This window comes from Aquarana catesbeiana, linkage group LG01, assembly GCF_042186555.1.
Source record: "Aquarana catesbeiana isolate 2022-GZ linkage group LG01, ASM4218655v1, whole genome shotgun sequence".
Lineage (NCBI taxonomy): Eukaryota > Metazoa > Chordata > Amphibia > Anura > Ranidae > Aquarana > Aquarana catesbeiana.
This window is the reverse complement of record NC_133324.1, coordinates 461,334,401-461,353,577: the sequence shown is the minus strand read 5'-3', so window position 1 is coordinate 461,353,577 and position 19,177 is coordinate 461,334,401.

Below are 19,177 nucleotides of genomic sequence, written 5' to 3'. Positions count from 1 at the left end.
CTGTACAGAAAGTAATCGAAAATAGTAATTACAAGTTTTTATTATAAACATTGAGTATGTCTGAAATCATTCCAAGGTATCTTAAAGAGTGTAGCTTTACTACTATAAAGAGATCGTGAGATGATGCTGGTTGCTCTATTCCACGAGTAGCAGTGGAGGAGTAATGGGAAATACAATGCTTTTATAACGGTGGAGGAGATCCCCGGGCACCCCAATGGGAACACACTGTGCTCACATAGGGACCCCCTCCTTTAATTATATTAGTAAATCAGTAACCATTTCAAAAATAAACAGTATAACTCGGGAGTCACTGAGATATATTACTTTGCATAGTTTATCAGCTACAGCTTAGTTGGAATGTTGAAACGAAGAAAAAGAAAGAAAAAAGTTAAAACAAATAATTAGAAGATAGAAGGAGTTTCCATGGGGACCAGTTAGATTCAAACTTTGAAAAGGTTCCATCCCTGTAAGCCATAATTTTTTCATATTCTATAATAGTGTTAATTTTTATTTTTATATCTTTAATAGTAGGTACATCAGTAGATTTCCATCTGTATACTAATTCCATTCTTGCTGCCAGTAAGACTTGTGTTGCTATACATCTAAGTTCTGGTTTGTATTGGTCCATGTTTAATCCTAGAATAGCTTGTTCTATGTTTGGGACCACTGTGCTATTAGTTATTTTCGAAAGCATATCATAGACCCTCCACCAAAATTTTTTGACTACCGGACATGACCACAGCATGTGTGCTAGGGTCCCTATCTGACCACATCCTCTCCAGCATAGATTTGAGTTGTCTTTGGAGAATTTTGCTGTAATGTAAGGTGTGTAGTACCATCTTAACATCAATTTTTGTGTTAGTTCCTCATAATTGGCGCATCTAGAGAATTTGCGATTATTAGCAATCGCTTGTTTCCATTGTAGATCTGTGAACTCTTTGCCTAATTCTTTTTCCCATTTGGAAATCTTGTTATTTTTTGTAAAGACATCTTTAGAGTGAAGATAATTGTTGATTATTTTAATTCCTTTTATATTGGGGTTTTTGGATTGAAGGAAAGTCCATATTTTTTCTACTATGGACACTTGTGTGGCCCTAGACACCTGAAGATATGAAGTAATCTGGGTATATGTTAGGAATTCAGAAGTGTTGAGATTAAATTTCTGTTGTATTGTGCTAAACGGTAGGAGCCCATCGCCACACATGATATCCACTATATTTAGTATATTTGCTTTATACCAGTTGCGAAGGTTAATATTGGGAATTATCCATTGCAGTGTGTCAAGGGGAATGGGTATCATTGTTGAGGGGTAGAATACATTCCCTGTATTGTTGATTTCTTCCCAAGATTGTAGTATCGCTTGCATTGTTTGTGGAAGGGGTCTTCTATTCTGTTTATGTGCCTTAGTAGCAATTAAGAATGATAATTGTGAAGTCTTGTTTAGTCGTGCAATCTCCAAGTGACACCATGGTTTAGTAATAGGGTTGGAGAACCAATTTTTAAGTTGGTCCAGAACTGCCGCTGTGTGATAGTCTTTCAGGATTGGTAAACCCATGCCTCCCACCGTTTTGTTTTTAGTTTGTATTTCAGGGGAACATCTTGGTCTTTTTCCTGCCCATACAAAGTTAGATAATTGTTTTTGCATTGATCTAAAAAATGATGCTGGTGCTGGTATAGGTAGGACTCTGAATATGTATATTAGTTTCGGTAAAATAAGCATTTTGTACGCTGCTAATCTGCTTAGCCACGTTAAGTGATGCTTCCCCAGTCTAGACAGTTCTGGTTGAAGGGAGGAGAGAAGTGGGGTATAGTTAATGGTATATGTTTTCGAAACTGGATAGGTGAGCTTAATACCTAGGTAATTGATTGATTCGTTTGTCCAGGGATATGGTAAGGAGTGTTTGAGGAGGTTTTCAAGTTTTTTGTGTATATGCATACCTAAAATGCTGGATTTAGATGCATTAACTTTATAATAAGATATGTTACTAAAATGTGCAAGGACTTTGTGTGCTGCGGGTAGTGATTTGTCTGGGTTTAATAGGGCTAAGATAACATCGTCTGCAAATAGTGAGATTTTGTGGTGGTGTTCTTGTGATGTGATACCATGTATAGAGGGATGAGACCTAATTTTTTCCGCTAATGGTTCCATAAGCATGGTAAAAATTATGGGGGATAAGGGGCACCCTTGTCTTGTACCATTTGTAATGGGAAATGGTTTAGAGAACATGCCTTCAGTATAAACAAATGCTGAGGGTGATGAATATAGTGCCATTATAGCATTCTGCAATGGGCCGACCAGACCAAACTTATCCATGACCTTGGACAGGTACCCCCAATGCACTCTATCAAAGGCCTTCTCTGCATCTAAGGCCAGAAGCAGAGAAGGCTCTTTGTTTTCCTCTACCAAATGAAGGAGATTTAACATTCTTCTGGTGGCGTCTGTGGTCTGGCGACCCATTACAAACCCCACCTGATCATAGTTTATCAAGTTGGGTAGGATACGTGATAATCTGTTAGCTATCAGTTTAGCGTGCAATTTGACATCTACATTTAATAGGGATATCGGCCGAAAATTTTGTGGGAGGTTGGGTTCTTTGCCTGGTTTAGGGAGAGTTATAATTGTGTCTGTAAGCATTTCTGGGGGAAATTTTGCTGTAGTAGTTGCAGCTTCAAAAACATGGAGTAAGTGAGGAGTTAGGATGGGGGAGAATAATTGATAATATTCTGAAGAATAACCATCTGGGCCTGGGGCTTTGTTGCGGGGGAGATGTTTGATGGCGTCATTTGTTTCTTTTAGTGTGAATGGTTGGTTTATGTACGTTAAATCTTCTGTAGGTATTTTAGGGAGATGTATTGATTCCAAAAATTCTGAAATTGCTTTGTCATTGGGTTGAACAGTGTCTGGGTCCTTTTGAAGGTTATATAGTTTCTCGTAGTAATCGCTAAATGCATCGGCTATGTCTTGCGGGTTGTTAACTTTTTTGTTGGATTTAGGGTTAATGAGGTAGGAAATTTTTTTGTTTAATAGTTTTTTCTTTTAATTGTGTGGCTAGGGACTTTCCTGCTTTATTCCCGTATCTATATGTTTGAGCTTTAAGTGATCTCAATTGGTGGTTGTGGCGTGAAATTAGGAGAGTTCGCAATTCTTGTCTGGACATAAACAATGCTTCTCTTATCTTTTGTGTGGTATGTTGTTTGTTTAAGTTTTCTAACTGTTGGATTTGAGCTAGTATAGTATTGAGTTTTTCTAATCTTTGTCTTTTTGCTCTAGCGCTCATCTGTATGAGTAGGCCTCTTACATAAACTTTATGTGCATTCCATAGCGTGAAGGGGTCGCTGACCGAGGGGGCGTTGATGGCAAAGAATTCTTTAATTGCTTTTTCGATTTTCGCTAGGTTTTGCGGTTGAGATAATGTGAAAATGTCATTGCGCCATCTGTTAGCCCTGGTCTCGGCACAGCGATCCCCCACGTCCACTGAAATCGGAGCATGGTCCGACCATGTAATACAGTGCAGTTCAGATTTAGAAATCTGTTGTAAAATAAATTTATCTACTAAAAACAAATCTATACGAGAATATGTATGGTGAACGCTGGAAAAAAAAGTAAAGTCCTTTTCTGAGGAATGTTGGCACCTCCACACATCATACAAACTGGAAGATGAGATGAAATCATTCAGAGTCAATCTGTTTCTTGAATGCTTGGTCTGGCTGGACACATCTAAGTCTCTGTTGGGGACAGCATTAAAGTCTCCACACAAGATGGTATGACCTTGTTGCATTGAGGAGACTTTTTTCCATATTTTTTTTAGAAAAGATAGCTGTTTGGAGTTTGGAAGGTAGATGTTCACTAAGGTGAATTTTTTGCCGTTAAGCTCACATACTAAGATGATGAATCTGCCTGAGCTGTCCAAGTGAATATCTAGACTTTGGAATTGCACAGAATCCTTAATGGCTATGGCAACACCTCTTTTTTTTGAGGTATAGTTTGCTTGGAAAATGTGCGGGAACTGGCGATTTTGAAAGTTAGGCGATTTGTTTGCTGCAAAGTGTGTTTCCTGGAAACAAATCACATCACAGTGAAGACTTTTAGCTTCTTTCCAGGCCATTTGTCGTTTGTATGGGCTGTTCAGGCCTTTTACATTAAGAGATACAATTTTGATCGGCATGGTGTGGGATCCTGTTGGTCTTAGTTATATGGTTTGACAGTTATTTAGATGTTGGTTACCTTAAGGTCGATGAGTGGTTCGGCTCTGGTCCTGAAGGCGATGATCAGACGCTGGCAGTGTGGTGGTCCGTAAGGTGGAACTTGTGGATTAGGAGACTCTCAGGTGGTAGTTGTTGCGGATATGTTGAGATGCGTTACTGCAGGTGGGGTTTCCGTTCAGTTGGAGTAGTATGCGATTCCTTGGGATGTACAGGGATGGATCCCAGTCTTGGAAACTTCTTGGAGAAAAGAAATAGTTAACAACAACAAACAAAACTTGATTCTTAAAAGAATCAGTGCGGTAGGAATAACCGCTCAAATGAGGGGTGTTTAACAGGTAAACAAAAGGTGGCAATCCCCGGGGCCATCAGGGATGTAATAACAGTAGAGGTTGCCTAGAAGTATATCTAGTTTGTGGACCTCTTCCTTTCTAGCAATGATTGACTTGGTCGTCTGCATCAGGGAGAATGATTTGCCATTCTCGCAGGAGTCGGAGGCCATCTTTGATGTTAGAGATCACATGTGTGGTTCCTTCTCTTGTTATCATGAGTTTTGCTAGGTATATCCACCGATAGGTGATATGGTGGTTGTTTAGTGGCTTCGTGATAGAGGCTAATTGACGCCTCTGTTGCATGGTGAAGGCTGAGAGGTCAGCATAAAAGGAAAGTTCTTGGAACTCCTCTGGAAGGGAATCACGGTTTCTTGTGGCAGCCATAAACTGATCTTTAACATGATAAAAGTGTATTCTGACAATGGTGTCCCTGGGAAGGTGGGCGGCTACATGTTTAGGCTTAGGCAGTCTGTGGATACGATCCACTACTAGTTCCTCAAGGGGAACTTCTGGGAGGGCAGATTTCAGCATTTGTATAAAGTGGGGTTTCAGGTCAGGATTTTTAACTGATTCAGGTATTCCTCGTATTTTAACGTTGTTTCTCCTGGACCTATCTTCTAAATTTGCTAATTTTAGTTTCAGTTGCATCATGTCGTCATCTCTATCATTATGGGCATCCACTAAATCGTTAAAAGTGCATGCAAATTCCCCCATCTTTGTTTCGACATGTGAGATTCTCTTGTTCACTGAAGATATTTCAGATTTAAATTGTCTAGTTAGTGATTGAATGTCAGCATGCAATGTGGACCTGAGAGATATCAGCATGTCTTTAAGTGTAGTGTCCATTATTGGTGTATTAGCGGTGGGGAAGTCAGTTATGGAGTCTTGTAGTTCTCTTGTATCATCCTGAGATGAATGCAGGCTTACCTCTTCATCATCCTCCTCTGTGTGATCCAACTTTGGCTTGCTTTTGGCTGGGCTGGATGAGGCTGAAGGAGGCAGGGAGTACTGCTCAGCGGTGGGTGAGTTGTAAGCTCTGTTTGGTCTTCTCCCCTGTGCAGCGCCGTTCTGTGTATGAGAGCCTCGTGTGCCTTTCCCCTGCTTGCCGCCGCCATCTTGCTCAGGAGACCGCCGCTGCCACATGAAGTAATCTGGCAGTTTGTTGGGGTAAGTATCCTCTTTTCTTTTCCTGGAAGTCATCCTTAGTGTTCCCCCAGCTGAATCGCTTTGGTTGTGGTAAATTTTCTAGGTTGTAAGTCGCTGTTTGGATGTCTGATGGCCCTTGGCAGAGAGGAGCTCTTTCAGTGAGCGTCCATACACCGCGCCGGCTACGAAATTATTATTTTTTTTAAAGTAATTTTTTTTTTCAAAAATAATTTTTTTTTTTCAAATATATTTTTTTTTCAAAAATAATTTTTTTTTTTAAAGAAATTTTTTTTTCAAAAATATTTTTTTTTTTCAAAAATAATTTTTTTTTTTCAAAAATATATATTTTTTTTTCAAAAATTATTTTTTTACTTTTTTCAAAATTTTTTTTTTTTTTTTTCAAAAATATTTTTTTTTTTTACATGGGGCGGTCATAATGTTTTGGCTGATCATGGGGTGGTCATAATGTTTTGGCTGATCATGGGGTTGTCAGCTTTTGTCACTTCCCACTCTAGTTTTGAACATTTCGCCATTCATTCCTATGGGACCAATTTTGCCGCAAAAACGTCATTTCGTGGACCATTCGGCAAAACATTCCACAAAGTAATAGCACACCAATCGGGAACAATCCGCACGTTTCGGTATATTACTTGTCTCTGTAGTGTGAAAACTGTGGGAGGAGTCTACAAGCATTATCAAGTCTAGCAGATGAAGTCACGTGCATTTGGAGTGTCTCAGCATCTTGTGTTTACAACCACTGTTTCCTAGCAACGCTCATGCCCTGTTTATGCTTCCCAAATACTGCTTCATCAAAACTGCCCCATCAGAATTACCCCATCAAAACTGCCCCATCATATTCCTCTATTATAAATCAGTACATGGTGTGTCTGTCCCCTCCCCCGGGCTCTGTAATCAGCTGAGATGCTCCAGCCACCTTCCCCCCTGTGTATAACAGAAGCTTTGGTAACCATGGCAACAAAACAAACACTAACAGTACACTCTGATTAATGGCTAAAATTTCCTGAAATGACCTCTAAACAAATGGCCGTATTTTAAAAACTATACATCCTACAGCGAAGATCTTTATATTGTGAGAATCACAAGACCCAGACCTAGATTTTGATGTATAGTATGTCTCTGAAATATTAAAAATGAAGGCACAGTCGCAGTTTAGAAATTGCCCTTCAAATTTGGAGGGGGCTAGAGTGTAGTTTCAATGAATGTCAATGGACGGCGTGAGTTGCAAACAAATGGTCATATTGTGAAAACTATCAGGACTATGGCTTAGCCGTGGACATGTTTAGTGGCAGCAGGGATAGCTGAACGTTTTGATATAAGATTTGTGTAGGTGGGCTTGAAAATGAGGGAGTGGCGGCAGTTTAGAAATCATGTTCTGATTTTCCAGCTTTTGTCATCTCCCACTCTAGTTTCCCCATTCATTCCTATGGGACCAATTTCGCCACAAAAACGACGATATTTCGTGAACCATTCGGCGAAACGTTCCACAAAGTAATAGCACACCATTCGGGAACAATCCGCACGTTTCGGTATATTACTTGTCTATGTAGTGTAAAAACTGTGGGAGGAGTTAGGGTGGTAAATTTGGCTATAATAATAAGAATAATATATATGTGAGATAACAGTAAGTGGTCTTGCTATGCAAGAACACTTAATAATATATATGTGAGATAACAGTAAGTGGTCTTGCTATGCAAGAACACTTAACTAGAAAAGCTACAATTTCTGGGGAAATTGTGAAAAGTGTTCTTGCCTCTACAACTGGAGTGGGCAGAATAACTGGATGGAGTGGCTTGAGTACCTGTGAAAAGTGTTAAAAAGCTTAATAATTTAAAAAGTATAAATAGTAGTAAAAAAAGTTGAAGTCCCATCATTAGCTGAAAATTTTTTTCAAAAGTTTTTTTTTTTCAAAAATGATTTTTTTTTTTTTAAATGAATTTTTTTTTTTTCAAAAATGAATTATTTTTTTTCAAAAATATTTTTTTTTTATGGGGCGGTCATAATGTTTTGGCTGATCATGGGGTTGTCAGATTTTGTCACCTCCCACTCTAATTTTGAACATTTCGCCATTCATTCCTATGGGACCAATTTTGTCGCAAAAACAACGATATTTCGTGGACCATTCGGCGAAACGTTCCAGAAAGTAATAGCACACCAATTAAATGACATTGATTCCGGATTCATACTGGTATATTTCAGCTTTTCACAAAGTTCCACAAGGTAATAGCACACCAATTAAATGACATTGATCATTTCACCATTCATTCCTATGGGACCAATATTGCTGCAAAAACGACGATATTTCGTAAACCATTCGGCGAAAAAAGTTCCACAAAGTAATAGCACACCAATTAAATGACATTGAACATTTCGCCATTCATTCCTATGGGATAGGGATGAGCCGAACACCCCCCTGTTCGGTTCGCACCAGAACATGCGAACAGGAAAAAAGTTCGTTCGAACACCGTTAAAGTCTATGGGACACGAACATGAATAAACAAAAGTGCTCATTTTAAAGGCTTATATGCAAGTTATTGTCATAAAAAGTGTTTGGGGACCTGGGTCCTGCCCCAGGGGACATGGATCAATGCAAAAAAAAGTTTTAAAAACGGCCGTTTTTTCAGGAGCAGTGATTTTAATAATGCTTAAAGTCAAACAATAAAAGTGTAATATCCCTTTAAATTTGTACCTGGGGGGGTGTCTATAGTATGCCTGTAAAGGGGCGCATGTTTCCTGTGTTTAGAACAGTCTGACAGCAAAATGACATTTCAAAGGAAAAAACTCATTTAAAACTACCCGCGGCTATTGCATTGCCGACAATACACATAGAAGTTCATTGATAAAAACGGCATGGGAATTCCCCAAAGGGGAACCCCGAACCAAAATTTAAAAAAAAAAATGACGTGGGAGTCCTCCTAAATTCCATACCAGGCCCTTCAGGTCTGGTATGGATTTTAAGGGGAACCCCGCGCCAAAAAAAAAAAAACGGCGTGGGGTCCCCCCAAAAATCCATACCAGACCCTTATCCGAGCACGCAACCTGGCAGGCCGCAGGAAAAGAGGGGGGGACGAGAGTGCGGCCCCCCCTCCCTCCTGAACCATACCAGGCCACATGCCCTCAACATTGGGAGGGTGCTTTGGGGTAGCCCCCCAAAACACCTTGTCCCCATGTTGATGAGGACAAGGGCCTCATCCCCACAACCCTGGCCGGTGGTTGTGGGGGTCTGTGGGCGGGGGGCTTATCGGAATCTGGAAGCCCCCTTTAACAAGGTGACCCCCAGATCCCGGTCCCCCCCCTGTGTGAAATGGTAAGGGGGTACATAAGTACCCCTGACATTTCACGAAAAAAGTGTCAAAAATGTTAAAAATGACAAGAGACAGTTTTTGACAATTCCTTTATTTAAATGCTTCTTCTTTCTTCTATCTTCCTTCATCTTCTGTTTCTTCTGGTTCTTCTGGCTCTTCTGGCTCTTCTGGTTCTTCCTCCGGCGTTCTCGTCCAGCATCTCCTCCGCGGCGTCTTCTATCTTCTTCTCCTCGGGCCGCTCCGCACCCATGGCATGGGGGGAGGCTCCCGCTCTTCTCTTCTTCTTTTCTTCTCTTCTTCATTTTCTTCTCCGGGCCGCTCTGCAATCCATGCTGGCATGGAGGGAGGCTCCCGCTGTGTGACGGCGCTCCTCGTCTGACAGTTCTTAAATAACGGGGGGCGGGGCCACCCGGTGACCCCGCCCCCCTCTGACGCACGGGACATGACGGGACTTCCCTGTGACGTCACGGGGAATGCCACAGGGAAGTCCCGTCATGTCCCGTGCGTCAGAGGGGGGGCGGGGTCACCGGGTGGCCCCGCCCCCCGTTATTTAAGAACTGTCAGACGAGGAGCGCCGTCACACAGCGGGAGCCTCCCTCCATGCCAGCATGGATTGCGGAGCGGCCCGGAGAAGAAAATGAAGAAGAGAAGAGCGGGAGCCTCCCCCCCATGCCATGGGTGCGGAGCGGCCCGAGGAGAAGAAGATAGAAGACGCCGCAGAGGAGATGCTGGATGAGAACGCCGGAGGAAGAACCAGAAGAGCCAGAAGAACCAGAAGATGAAGGAAGATAGAAGAAAGAAGAAGCATTTAAATAAAGGAATTGTCAAAAACTGTCTCTTGTCATTTTTAACATTTTTGACACTTTTTTCGTGAAATGGTAGGGGTACTTATGTACCCCCTTACCATTTCACACAGGGGGGGGCCGGGATCTGGGGGTCACCTTGTTGAAGGGGGCTTCCAGATTCCGATAAGCCCCCCGCCCGCAGACCCCCACAACCACCGGCCAGGGTTGTGGGGATGAGGCCCTTGTCCTCATCAACATGGGGACAAGGTGTTTTGGGGGGCTACCCCAAAGCACCCTCCCAATGTTGAGGGCATGTGGCCTGGTACGGTTCAGGAGGGAGGGGGGGCCGCACTCTCGTCCCCCCCTCTTTTCCTGCGGCCTGCCAGGTTGCGTGCTCGGATAAGGGTCTGGTTAGGATTTTTGGGGGGACCCCACGCCGTTTTTTTTTTTTTTTGGCGCAGGGTTCCCCTTAAAATCCATACCAGACCTGAAGGGTCTGGTATGGAATTTAGGGGGAACCCCACGTCATTTTTTTTTTTTATTTTGGCCGGGGTTCCCCTTAATATCCATATCAGACCTGAAGGGCCTGGTATGGAATTTAGGGGGACTCCCACGTCATTTTTTTTTTTTTAATTTTGGTTCGGGGTTCCCCTTTGGGGAATTCCCATGCCGTTTTTATCAATGAACTTCTATGTGTATTGTCGGCACTGCAATAGCCGCGGGTAGTTTTAAATGAGTTTTTTCCTTCAAAATGTCATTTTGCTGTCAGACTGTTCTAAACACAGAAAACATGCGCCCCTTTACAGGCATACTATAGACACCCCCCAGGTACGAAATTTAAAGGGATATTACACTTTTATTGATTGACTTTAAGCATTATTAAAATCACTGCTCCTGAAAAAACGGCCGTTTTTAAACACTTTTTATGACAATAACTTGCATATTAGCCTTTAAAATTATCACTTTTGATTTCTCCCATAGACTTTTAAAGGGTGTTCCGCGGCATTCGAATTTGCCGCGAACACCCCAAATTGTTCGCTGTTCGGCGAACTTGCGAACAGCCAATGTTCGAGTCGAACATGAGTTCGACTCGAACTCGAAGCTCATCCCTACTATGGGACCAATTTCGCCGCAAAAACTACAATATTTCGTGAACCATTCGGTGAAACGTTCCACAAAGTAATAGCACACCAATCGGGAACAATCCGCACGTTTCGGTATATTACTTGTCTCTGTAGTGTAAAAACAGTGGGAGGAGTCTACAAGCATTATCAAGTCTAGCAGATGAAGTCACATGCATTTGGGGTGTCTCAGCATCTTGTGTTTACAACCACTGTTTCCTAGCAACGCTCATGCCCTGTTTATGCTTCACAAATACTGCTCCATACACAGTACACAGGACCATGATAGATGTAGTAACTATGCAGTAATTCAAATGGCCGTATTTTAAAAACTATACATCCTACAGCAAAGATCTTTATATTGTGAGAATCACAAGACCCAGACCTAGATTTTGATGTATAGTATGTCTCTGAAATATTAAAAATGGAGGCACGGTCGCAGTTTAGAAATTGCCCTTCAAATTTGAAGGGGCTAGAGTGTAGTTTCAATGAATGTCAATGGACGGCGTGAGTTGCAAACAAATGGTCATATTGTGAAAACTATCAGGACTATGGCTTAGCCGTGGACATGTTCAGTGGCAGCAGGGATAGTTGAATGTTTTGATATAAGATTTGTGTAGGTGGGCTTGAAAATGAGGGAGTGGCGGCAGTTTAGAAATCATGTTCTAATTTTTCAGCTTTTGTCACCTCCCACTCTAGTTTCCCCATTCATTCCTATGGGACCAATTTCGCCGCAAAAATGACGATATTTCGTGAACCATTTGGCGAAACGTTCCACAAAATAATAGCACACCATTTGGGAACAATCTGCACGTTTCGGTATATTACTTGTCTCTGTAGTGTAAAAACTGTGGGAGGAGTTAGGGTGGTAAATTTGGCTATAATAATAATAAGAATAATATATATGTGAGATAACAATAAGTGGTCTTGCTATGCAAGAACACTTAATAATATATATGTGAGATAACAATAAGTGGTCTTAAATAAATATATATATATATATATATATATATATATATATATATATATATATATATATATATATATATATATATATATATATATATATATATATATATATATATATATATATATATATATATATAAAACCATTTTCTGAAATTCTAATTTCTTATAGAATGATTTTGAATTTCAATACAAAAGATCAGACTAGAATAGAAAACAATAAAAAAGAACAGAACAATAGAATAGAATAAAATACAATATATGTTTTTCTAGATTATTTTTTTCTATTATTTTCTTTTCTATTCTACTCTTTTCTATTCAAATTTGATTTCATTCTATATGATATTTGAATTTCTAGTCTATTCTTCTCTATTCTTTTCTAATCAAACCTTTTTCTATTCAAATTCATTCTATATGAAATTCGATCTTCAGAAGCCATGTTCCGAAATTCGAATTCCGTATAGAATGAATCTGAATTTGAATAGAAAAGACTATTATAGAATAGAAAATAATAGAAAAGAAAAGCATAGAAAAAAATAGAACAGAATAAAAAAAATATTATATATATGTATTATATTGCTTTATTATTTTATATTTTATTCTATTGTATTTTTTAGAAAATCGTTTTATATTGTTTTCGATTTCGATTCAAATTTGTTTTCGGATTCGATCCGAATTTGTTTTCAACTACGTTTGATTTTTTTTGGATACGTTTAAATTCGTTACTTTTGCATCTGGATGCATCCGAATTTCCGAATAATGAAAAACTTGTCCGAATTTTGATTCGGAACTAAACTAAATGCACATGTCTACACTGCAGGCCATTCCTGGTGTACCTATTCAAATACATTACAAATACATCAAATACAGTATGTCTGGAAGGCCAACAAGGACAGGCAGACGCTCACAGGCCACTAAAACAGGGCAAGCAAGCTCTGTGTCTACAGCCAACATTGCTGGTCATGGACACGGTGCGTCCTCAGCACGTGGCCGTGGGGCACGCTTGTGCTTTTTTTCGGCAGCTGACCATGTTGAGCCACAACATGCAAAAGAGTTGGTAGAGTGGATGACCAAGCCGTCCTCATCCTCCTCATCCTCTGTCACCCAGGCTCAGAGTACTTTGGCTGCCAATGCAGCTGCCAAAGCGGCCTCTTCCATCAGCTCAATGTCATCAGTCACTCCTTCCCTAGCCCCACCATCATGCCCTGAGGAGTCTCCCGAACTGGTCGACCACAGTGTTGGGTACATGCTTCAGGAGGATAAGCAGCGTTTTGAAGGCTGCGATGATGGTACCCCGATTGAGGAAGGCAGTACGTGAGCCCAGAGACAGGGGTGCCCAAGAAGGACAACAAACTGGCAGTCATGTTCCCCCAGCTGCAGCATACTGCCAGGTTTGCTCCAGTGATGAGGAGGGAGGGTATGATGTCACTGACTCTACATGGTTGCCTGATAGGAGAGAGGAGGAGGAGGCACATCTCCAGGCAGGATGCCCTCCAGGGGCCAGCTTAAGGGCAGCCAACCGACTGCATCACACCTCAGAGCTCCGCATGTACAGGGCGCTGCTGACTCCGCACATTTTTCCAAAAGTTCTTTGGTGTGGGCCATTTTTGAGACGTTTGCGGCAGATCGCACTGTTGCTGTTTGCAACATATGTCTGAAGCGTATCAAACGTGGCCAAAACAACAGCCGTTTGGGCACCACATGCTTGACCAGACATATGTCGAACTCTCATGCAGTCCATTGGCAAGCGTACTTAAAAGACCCACACAAAAGAACAAGGCGGACCTCTCCTTGCTCCTCATCAGCTGGGATCTCCAACCCCACTATACCTTCAGTTCTCTCAGAAACCTGCACTGAGAGGAATAAAGGTGTAGAATTAGGTGTGCCAAGTACTTGCGGGCAATCTGCTATCGCTACACCAATGTCTGATTGTAGCAGGCAAATTTCCCTACCCCAGTTGCTAAACCGGTGAAAGAAATTCTGTCCCAGCCATCCACATGCCCAGCGGCTGAATGCTAGCTTGGCTAAATTGCTAGCACTCCAACTGCTGCCTTTTCAGCTGGTAGACTCTGCCCCCTTTCGTGAATTTGTGGAATGTGAGGTACCTCAGTGGCAGGTTCCCAAACGCCACTTTTTTTCACGGAAGGCGATTCCAGCTCTGTACCGACATGTGGAAGGCAATGGCCTCGCTGGACAGGGCGGTCAGCGGTAAGGTGCATATTACCACTGACTCATGGTCCAGCAGGCATGGACAGGGACGTTACCTATCTTTTATATCACTCTGGGTGACCCTGCTGGCAGCTGGGAAGGATGCAGGACAGGGTGCAGTATTCTTGGAGCTTGTTCCACTACCACGCCTCCAAAATGCTACTTGTGGTGATTCTGACACACCTCTCTCCTCCACCCCCTCTTCTTCTTCCTCTATGGCCTCTTCCTCTATAGATTTGTCCTTGGAACCAGCAGTGCTCCGTAGGCGTTCAAGCACTCAGACAAAACACTACGCAAGCACTCAGGCAAAAAGATGCCATGCGGTACTTGAGCTGGTGTGCTTAGGGGACAGGAGCCACACTGGGGCAGAGATTATGTCAGCTCTGAAGGGGCAGGCTCAGAGGTGGTTAACGCCAGCTTCAGGCAGGAATGGTGGTTTGTGACAATGGCACCAACCTCCTTTCCACCCTCAGAGACAGGGACACTTCACCCATGTTCCCTGTTTGGCTCACATCCTTAATTTGGTGGTGCAGCGGTTCTTGTGCAGGTACCCAGGCTTACAGGATCTCCTGAGGCAGGCCAGGAAAGTCTGTGTGCATTTCCGCCGGTCATATAATGCCAGTGCTCGGCTGGCTGATGTCCAAAAGGTATACAACCTGCCCAAGAATCGCTTAATCTGTGACATGCCCACCAGATGGAACTCAAAGTTGGCCATGCTGCAGTGGCTGCACATGCAGCAGATGGCCATCAATGAGTACCTGCGTGATTATGGCACCAGGACAGGGTCAGGGGAGCTTGGCTTTTTTCGCCACGCCAGTGGCTCATGATCAAGGATGCATGCACTGTCCTGTCACCATTTGAGGAGGCCACGAGGATGGTGAGCAGTGACAGTGCATGCATCAGTGATACTGTCCCTCTTATCTACCTGTAGGAGCACATGCTGCGTGGAATAATGGACAGGGCACTTGAGGCAGAACAGAGGGAGGAAGAGGAGGACTTCCTTACCTCTCAAGGCCCCCTTTATCCAGACAGTGTTCCTGCGGGCCCGCCGATCACACAGGAAGAGAAGGAAGAGGAGGAGGATTGTGTCAGCATAGAGGTGGAGCCTAGCACTCAGCATCAGCAGCAGTCTTTAAGGGATCATTTACAGTCCCCAGAAACTTATGGACTTGTACGTGGCTGGGAGGAGGTGGCTGAAGATCAGGTCATCCTTAGTGACCCAGAGGACTCCAGACCGAATGCCTCAGCAAACCTACGCTGCATGGCCTCCCTGACCCTGCAAAGCCTGCGAAAGGACCCTCGGATTCGTCATATCAAGGAGAGGGATCAGTACTGGCAGGCAACCCTCCTTGATCCATGTTACAAGGGTAAGGTTGCAGAACTTATCCAGCCGTCGCAGAGGGAGCAGAAGATGAAACATCTTCGGGAGGCCTTGCAGAACAGTTTGTGCAATGCCTTTATAGAGCCTGGGAGGTTACAGATTCCTGGTCCTGGACAACGTGTTGCTGAGGCTTCGGTCAGTCACAGAAGGAGCAGTGGAGAAGGTGGCCATCTGACCGATGTGTTCAGACAATTTTTTAGTCTGCAGCCCCAAGGTCTGATCAGATCCAGCAACCATCGCCTGGGTCTGATTTACATGGTGCAGGAATACCTATGGGCAAGATCAGACTTGGAGACCTTTCCAAACAGAAATCCTCTGGGTTACTGGGTCTTGAGGATGGATCACTGGCCAGAGCTTGCACAGTATGCAATTGAGCTACCTGGCCTGTCCTGCATCCAGCGTTCTTTCGAACGCACATTCAGTGCTGCTGGAGGCTTTGTAACCGATCACAGAGTGCGCCTGTCCACCGACTCGGTTTATCACCTTAAAAAAATGAATCAGTCTTGGATCACCAGCTACCAAGCACCTGATGCTAATGTAACCAACTAATTTTTTTATGAATGTGAGATCCCTTGAAGACTGCCTATGCTGATGCTGAGTGACTATCCTGTTATGCTGCGTGACTATCCAATTCCTCCTCAATGTTCATGTTGATAGCTTGTAAGAACATTTTTGGTTCTGGGCACCACCACCAGTGGCTAAGGCCCAATTTTTCTGCCCCTGTTTAACCAGTGCGCGTAATTATAATTTTTGCTGTAATATTTTGCAGCAGGGCTTGTTTCTGCGCTAAAGTAGAGTATCTGTGAGGGGTTGCAGTGTTGTGGCACCAGCACCAGTACCTAAAGCCCAATTTTTCTGCCCCTGTTCAACAGGGGCGTGTAATTACAATTTTTGATCTAATATTTCACAGCAGGGCCTGTTCCTGCGCCCACCAAGAGTAATTGTGAGGGCTTACAGTGTTGTGGCAACACCACCACACCACCACCAAAGGCCCAATTTTTCTGATCCTGTTCAACAGGGGCATGTAATTACAATTCTTGATATAATATTTCACAGCAGGGCCCGTTCCAGCACCCACCAAGAGTAACTGTGAGGGCTTACAGTGTTCTGGTACCACCAACACCTAAGGCCCAAATTTCTGCAGAGTATATAGGGCAGGCCCCTACTTTCAAACATCCGACTTACAAATGACTCCTACTTAAAAACAGAGGGAGACAACAAGAAGTGAGAGGAAATCTACCCCTAGGAAAGGAAATTCTCTCCTGTAAGAGTTAATATGGGAAAAAGGTGTCTCCTCCACTGATGCTTTATCGCCAATCCTTGTTTCCCTAAAAACCCCAAATTTTCAAAATCCAATTGTCATTGGGACAGAAAGTGAGGTGAAATCTTTTGAATAGGGGCACAGGCAGCAAAACAAATGTTACAGGGGTGATAACCCTTCCCTATGTTTTCCAAAAAGCTTAAAATAGCTTTGGCTGGAGCTATACTTACAAAATGTACCTGTTCCAAATTACAAACAGATTCAACTTAAGAACAAACCTACAGTCCCTGTCTTTTTTTGGGACCGCCTGTATTCTGGTGTTCAGAGTATATAGAGCCTGGGGGCCCCACGCCTTTTCTTTTTTTAATTTGGGTACGGGGTTCCCCTTAATATTCATACAGGACTCAAAAACCTGGTAATGGGCTGGGGGGTTACCCATGCCATTTTTCTCAATAATTTTCATGCATATTGCCGGGACTCGACATTACATTACAGCAGCAAGCAGTTTTAAATGACTTTTATTCCTTTAGAAATGTCATTTTGTGCAGGGACTGTTCTAAACACGGGAAACGCGTGCCACTTTACAGGCATACTATAGACACCCCCCAGGTACGATATTTAAAGGAATATTTCACTTTTATTTTTTCATTTTAAGCATCATTAAAATCACTGCTCCCGAAAAAACATCCAATTTTAAAACTTTTTTTGCATTGATACATGTCCCCTGGGGCAGGACCCGGGTCCCCAAACCATTTTTAGGACAATAACTTGCATATTAGCCTTTGAAATTTGCACTTTTGATTTCTCATGTTTGAGTCCCATAGACTTTAACGATGTTCAAAAGTTTGCACAAACTTTCGGTCCATTCGCGTGTTCTGGATGCAAACCGAACCGGGGGGTGTTTGGCTCATCCCTACCCCTGACCTGGTGATCAAAAAAAAGTGACAAGGGCGGAAATGTAATCTTAATAAGTGAGATCATTTATGAGGATGAAGCCTTGACATTGCTCAATGATAGATCTACATATAAAAAACTCGGGGTGACTCCATTTCTGCTCCTTGCCAGGACTCTGAACACTAAACTTAAATTAGGTCTAGAAGTGAGCTTGCTTTCAAAGAAAGAACATGATTACCTTAAGGTTGAGAATCTTATTATCCCCACATTTTACATTATACCGAAGCTGCATAAGTCGTTAAGTCAGCCACCAGGGAGACCTATAGTCTCAGCTATCAATGGTCCCTTGGAAAATGTGGGAAAATACGTGGATTCACTGATTAAAGACATGGTCAATTGGCTTCCCTCCTTTGTTAGGGACACTAGGGATGTTCTCTTGAGACTCTTACATCTGACCCTACCAGATGGTGTTCTTCTTTATTGGGGGATCGCAGTGGTAGCACACTTTCTGGAACAAGAATATCCCCTAATGGGGCCACATAACGAATTTGTAGTTGAACTGTTTGAATTCATGCTTAACAATAACTTTTTTCAGTGCTTAGGAGTGTACTATCACCAAATAAAGGGCACGAGTATAGGGGCCCCGTGGGCTCCATCTTACCTGCCTTACGTGCCTCCACCTGGGCCTATGGGAAGAGGTAGTGTTTAAATCCTCTATGTACCTCAGCCGCTGTCAGTTATGGCTGAGGTACATAGATGATGTCATCATGATATGGAGGGGTACAGTAGAACAACTTACTGACTTTTTGTCACAACTTAATGGTAGAAATATCAAACTTACCTATTCATGTCATGTGTAAACACTACTATTCCTAGACTTGCAACTAACTTAGGTCAATGACAAGATAGTGACGCAAACATATCGCAAAGAGACGGCAGCAAATACCCTGCTTCTGGCCCAGAGTCATCATCCGAAGTCCTTAATTGATGGAATACCAACTGGGCAGTTCCTAAGGATTAGGAGGAATTGCTCTGAGGACACTTTCTAGAAGAAGCAGACAACATGTACAGACACTTTAGGGAGAGAGGATATTCCCTTCAACCCCTCAAAAAAGCCAAATCAAAAACCCTAAGATGCAAACGTGAGTGCCTCCTTGAAATGCAAAATAAACTCCAAAAAACTCAAGAAGATTATCTGAGAATCATCAACAAATTTGGGTCCCACTGAACGAGCGTGGCTCAATCCTGTTCGATGAGTGGAGGTGCAGGAAAGTGGATGACACAGAGGATGTGGTGAGAGTGTCTTTGACTAATTAAATACACAGCTGTGACGCCTTACTCCTTTGTTTTCTCCCCATCTCTCCACACAATGGAGATTTATCCACAGTGCTTTTGAACTAACCAATCTTATGCTAATATGTTCCTTGGACATTCAAAATCTTATAAATTCACCCACCGTACTTCAAGTAGTTGGATTCTGGTCAGTCAATAATGTATATCTGAGGGACTCATTTTCACTCCTGTTTGGACTGTGAAACAAAAAACCCCATACATGAC